This window comes from Triturus cristatus, chromosome 4_2, assembly GCF_964204655.1.
Source record: "Triturus cristatus chromosome 4_2, aTriCri1.1, whole genome shotgun sequence".
Taxonomy (NCBI): Eukaryota; Metazoa; Chordata; class Amphibia; order Caudata; family Salamandridae; genus Triturus; species Triturus cristatus.
Window position 1 is genome coordinate 792,918,154 of NC_140586.1, and position 6,114 is coordinate 792,924,267.

The window sequence follows — 6,114 nt, forward strand, 5'->3', positions numbered from 1 at the left end:
AGTTTATTGAAAATTACCTGCATCTGTCACATCTGCCAACAGAAATCTGTGAATTCAAAACATATCTTGATATTGCATTGGCAATGGCAGAAAGCCTGGCTTATAGCTGATAACGCCACGAAAGCTACTTGTGTTTGGAATGCGTGAACTCACCATACATGCTCTCTGTCTTCTTGCACTCATGAATGCATGCATCCACACACTGACTCCTCCTTGCATTCACCCACCCACAGTACAACACACACAAACCCAGCAAGCATCTGCAAGTGAAAATAAAAGAATAAAAGTAGAAATATAAACAAAATGGTGGCCGCGCTTTCTCCTACCTCACCGCCAAGTCCTGGAACGACCTCCCCACCACCTGCGCGTGTCCCCCTCCCTGAGTGAGTTCAGGAAGCGGCTGAAGGCCTGGCTTTTCCACGTCCACCCCTCTCTGACCGATGATCGCCCAAACCACACAGTGGCTGGAGGCCCCCTGGGGTAACAAGCCGTGCTATAGAAGCTCCAATGATTGATTGATTTATTGACAATAAATAAGTCAGGCCGATTGCCTTTAAAAAAAATAATATTTCATAATAAAACCTTGAATATATGCTTGCCTCCTTACCCGAATCAGGCCTGCCCTACCCAGCCTTATCTTTCCCACAGGGCAAACAGTGCAATTCAAACACTTTTTTTAGGGGAAGGAAGCACACACCTTCTGCTCAATAAAAAACTTGTGCGAGTAGTTCAAGCCCTCACTCAGCACTAGTTCTTAAAACTCTTTCTGATGATCAATTAAGGTCTGGTAACAGAAAAGCAGTTGAACCAGACTTAAAAATAAAATATTCGAAATCTCTTGTGGTACCTCTTTTCGTAGGTGTTCAATGAATCTGACGAGGCAGCCCAGCAAGTTCCCACGACTTAGGTGCATTATGTGTATACAAAGTGTGCCACAGGTTTAAATCCAGGAGTAATGGAATGACCGTACATTTCTTACAAGCTTTGGTAGCATTCTCTACGTACATTAACTCGTTATTATTGTTATATATGTTTTGTTTACAAACAATATTAAATTGCATGTTGTGTTTAAGTAAAGTGTGAGGAGATGTGAAACCAGTTACAAATAGGGTCCTAGCAATAACGCACCTCATCGCCTTTAGGGTCTTCAAGTAAAGCCCCTCTTTCACTACCATGACAGGACCCAAGCACCGTTTTTGGTCACATTTCCTCTTTGACCATCCTACTAGGACTTGATTAATATTGCATACACTTTTTCAAAATACCTTGGTATTGAAAGGTAGTCATGAAGCTATTTCTTGACTGCAGTAGAGGACTGGATGGAAGAACAAATGGTGTTGTGCATGTTTTTGGAATATCATCCTGCCACCCAATAACAAAGATCCCAAGATGACATATTTAAATTACAGATCCATATACGTTTAACTTTACTACCAGTACAACACATCAGTCACCGCCTTAGGAGTTTATAATAATGAGGGGCGTTTTTTTAGGCCCTGGTGTGTGGCCTCCAGCTTTTTAAGTCAGCAGAGCCCCTGACCTCTGCTGTAGATATGAACAGTTTGCATAATTTTCTTTCAAGTAATTGCATGAAATTTTGAGAAAAGTATGCGAAATTTCGGGAATGCAAATCCATGATTTAGTGCTATATTTTAGCATGAAATCGACCTTGAGAACTTTTTTGATGTGAGGATACATTTAACACCAAAAACGGAGTGGAAAACACATCTGCTGAGGTGTAGTTCGAATTTCACTCGGGCGTATCCTCCACCCCCTGGCATGGGACTGCTGCTTCATTTGGGGGTCCCCTCCTGCCTAGCAGGGACGCCAGCGTTTACCGAGAAAATAGGAACACTCATTCAAGCGACTGGCTGATTTAATTTATATTGTTATGTTTTTATTATGAAACATGAAGATGAGCTGATAAGTTAGAAAGTATTTGCATATTTGTTGTGAAGGAATAGTGTCTAATAGAATTGAAAAACCAAGGAAGATAGAGCTTTGAGGCAAAGATTTTAATAACTTTGACTTAGCACTGTGACTTGTACCCACAGAATCAGGGCCTGTATGTCTGTTTCTGTCTCAGTTTACAGATCCTATATCTATCTCAGTCATTTATCTGAAAATAACTAGCACAGTACAAAAGGCATTTAAGGTCTGATTTCTGTTGGGTGGATGGTTCTCCATCCCTCAGGGTGGCAGGAGACATTACCTGTGTCACCCTGAGGGATGTCCCTAACCCTGGATGTTTACTCCCAGAGTGTGGGGGCCACTGTTGTTTTTCTGTTTCTCACTGCAAGGTATTTCTTTAGCTGTTATGGACAGGAATAAAAAGACCTTACACTGTCCACCCTAAATAGAGCGGGAAGTGTAATGTCCTTCCTCTTCCAATCCCTACCACATCAGGCCATCGGAGGAAGGTTTCTATCGACTGAGCCAACAGGGGCTCCCTCAACAGAAAACGTAAGATCTGCCCGTCTCTAAATTTGGCAGGTGGACTGAAGATTTGGTGGACAGGTTACTCCATCGCGTTTGCCACTGAGCACCCTGTCCACCATACTGTACATCAGTCCCTCAGTATTATTCTTGTGTGAAAAATATCTCATTGTTATAATATATGTTATAATAATGTCACTGCTGCCTCTGTCCCCAGCTCCCATCCAAGAAATTTCTCTGCAAAATCAACCAGAATTCCAAAACATTTCTTTATTTCAAGCTATGTAACAAATCACAAATTCATCACTGCACTTCCTTCAGATGTGATCAGCACCATTCTCCCTACTGACACCCTGTGTTCTGAGCAGAAGTTCTCTGGAGCTGGGTTAGTGCATTGCTCCTAACCTCCGACGATTCTGTGGACACTGGGCCATGTGCGTCAGTTGCCTGGCTGGAAATGTAAGCAGAACAAGAATACACGGGGATCGAGATCTGATGGAATGATAGTGAGACAAAATGGCATACAAGGAGAGAGGAGAAATTTGATCAATTAACCGGGTGGGGCTTTTCAGGAGACGAATAGACTGATATAGATATATTTGATATAAATTTCAATTTCACAAATGTATCTTCAACTTACACATATGTTAAGAGGACTGAAACAAGGTCTAAATATCAGGAGACAAGAGTTTTTTTAAAATAATATTAAAGGCTTAATAATTAATGTATGTGATGCAATGATAGCAATATTAAAGAGCACTTGTTAAAAGTAATCTTTTATAATCTTTCATTTGACACAGATAAATGATTATAGCAGCTGGACTAAAGTCCACTCTACAGTGCCCTAAAACATCTAGTGCCATGAAGCAGTCACATACTTTTCTGCATACCAAGGTGAGATTATTTTTGAGTACCAATAATACCCTGTGCACTAGTTATCTAATCATTACATCTCCTCATGTTCACGACAGTATAAGGCACAGAGGCACACAGAAAGGAAGTGGCATGCCAGGACTTCATAGGTTTGGTTTCAGTAACTTTGGGCCAGGCTGAATATAATCTGTGACTATTACGTAGATGAAGATATGCATGTGAAAAATCTTGAACGGTACCCCAAAGTGATCTATCCAGAGCAGAGGCAGTGGTGGGGCGAGTTGAAAAAACTGACTTTTATATTAAATAGGATTTAGAAAACACCTTGCTTTATGCATGGGCAGTGTAACAAGGTGGCTCACACCTAAGGTGGCAAGAGTATATCATAAAAAGACCCCCATATTTTGTAATGTCATAGAATCATACATTTATATCCCTCACCAAATTACTTTTAAGACTTTAATGGTTATTGGAGAAACAAATTCGTTTTGCACTCTAGTTGTACTTGATGCCTTGCTATGCCACGTGACAAAGTGTGAACATTCATATCCCAAGAAAGTCAATTAGTAATTCCAGTATCTTTTGCGAAGGACTGCACTTTATCTGCTAGAAATGGTGCAGTACCAACTAGGACTGAGAGGTTGCACAGTTTTAATTACATTTTGATATGTATACACAATAACAGATTACACTGTATGTCCTATTCACATTGCATGCTACATGTCAACTGCCTTTAAAGAAAGTTTGACACAGGCTCAACCTCGTTAACACCAGGGACGGCACGAGACCTGTGCATTGCCTCATACTACACTGCATATGCTGTTCTTGCCGAAAACAGTGGACATAAAATGAAAGGTTCGGAAAGAACAACAGGTAAAATAGTAGAAATATTTCAAGGAAAATGTACTTCCAAAGCACCATTTTCTCAACACAAAAGAGTGTGAAGCGAATGACACCTATAAAAGGTGAGTATCTGGGACGGACACATTCATATCTATATTTCTAATAACTGTAGCATTCTCAGTCTATGACATACTAAATCTATGACATTACTAATCAGTTTTTGATATTATTGAACACCATGAAAAGCAGGAACACATTTGCACGTTAGATTTTACAAGGATCAACTGCATTACTTGGAATAAATCTAAAACCACTTGTTGTCATCAATGTTTGTGCTGAACTTTTCCCTTTCTGCAGGGTCATCCCCAAACATTTTGGCTTCACCCTCCTATTTTCTGACCCGTTTTTGTTGGGTTCCCTAGTTGGAGCACCTCCCAGAGAGGAAAGCAGTGTGTCCTCCCAAGCAGTAGCTGCCGGTGGTGGGAGTGCTGCGGGGTGGGGGGGTGGAGCAGGGTGGGGGGTAGTAAACTATGAAATACGGCGCAATGGAGGTAAGTAAACAAATAAATAAATAAAACGAATTTTGTTGCGCACGCTGCATCGCATTTGGCAATGCAGCGCTCACAATGAAATTTGTTTTATTTATTTGTTTACTTACCTCTGTTCGGCCGTATTCCAGAGTTTACTACCCCCCCACCCTGCTCCACCCCCGCCCCGCCCCACCGCCCCGCAGCACTCCCACCACCAGCCGCTACTGCTCCCAAGGTCTGTCTCCAGAGGAGCTGGCAAAAGGGAAGCTGATAGGGAGGTTAGGCTGCAGATGCCCAACCTTGGGATGGAGAAAAAGAAACTCGCAATAACGGCTAAGGCAGAGAGAGCCTTGGAAGAAAGAAAAATGTTGTTAGCTCATGAACTGAGTCTAAAAGACCTGGCTTGAAGGCCAAACAGCTGACAGAGTCCAGCAGAAATGGTAGCAGTGTAAACACAGTATCAAGCGGAGTAGGAAGAATGCACATACCCAGGAATTAGGCACCTAACTTTGAGGTGGGGGAATGACAGACAAGTAGTTTGAGGCATATGAAGTAGGTCTAGAGATGCATAGGATTCCTAAGGAGAATTGGAGAGCTTGCCTCTGGAACCATATGCCTAATGTTATGTTATGTTATGTTATGTCATTTACTTTTATTACGCGCCCAGATACTCGAAGGAGTGTCCTGGCGCGGCCCAAGGGAAGACCAAACTAAGACCAAGCCCTACGAGAAGAGGTGCGTTTTTAGCAGTTTTTTAAAAACCCCAATGTCTTCAACAATTCGGAGTGAGAGGGGGAGCGCATTCCCAGCGCGGGCAGCAAACACGACCAGGGAAGCGCCACCTAATCGATGGCGCTGGAAGCAAGGCATCTTCATCAGCCTGAGAGAGGAATACCTCAAGTATTTCCCCGGCACGTAAAACGAGAAGCGCTTCTGCAGGTAGCCAGGCCCCTGCCCATGCAGAGCGCGATGGGCTATGGTGAGAGATTTGAAAGCTACACGAGCCCTGACCGGGAGCCAGTGAAGGGAGCGACGGTAGCCATGAACACTCTGCCTGGGACCCAGCCCGCCCAGCAAGCGGGCAGCCGCATTCTGGGTCACTTGAAGCTTATTAAGAGCATAAGCTGGGAGCCCAGCATAGAGAGCATTGGCATAGTCCAAACGGGACAAAATGAGTGCCCGGACCACCAATTCCCTAGCCGCTTGAGGCAGAAGCGGAAGGAATCTTCTCAGAATTCTGAGAAGACCAAAACAGCAACCTGTCAGACGCTTAACTTGGCTGGAAAAGGAGAGATTACTGTCAAAATAGATGCCCAGGTTCTTTGCAGTCTGACTCTTGGAAACAGGCGGTGGGAACTCGGGAGGCCAGATAGACTCTCTGAATCCTGAGGGGAAGTCGCCGAACATCAAAACTTCGGATTTGTCCTCATTG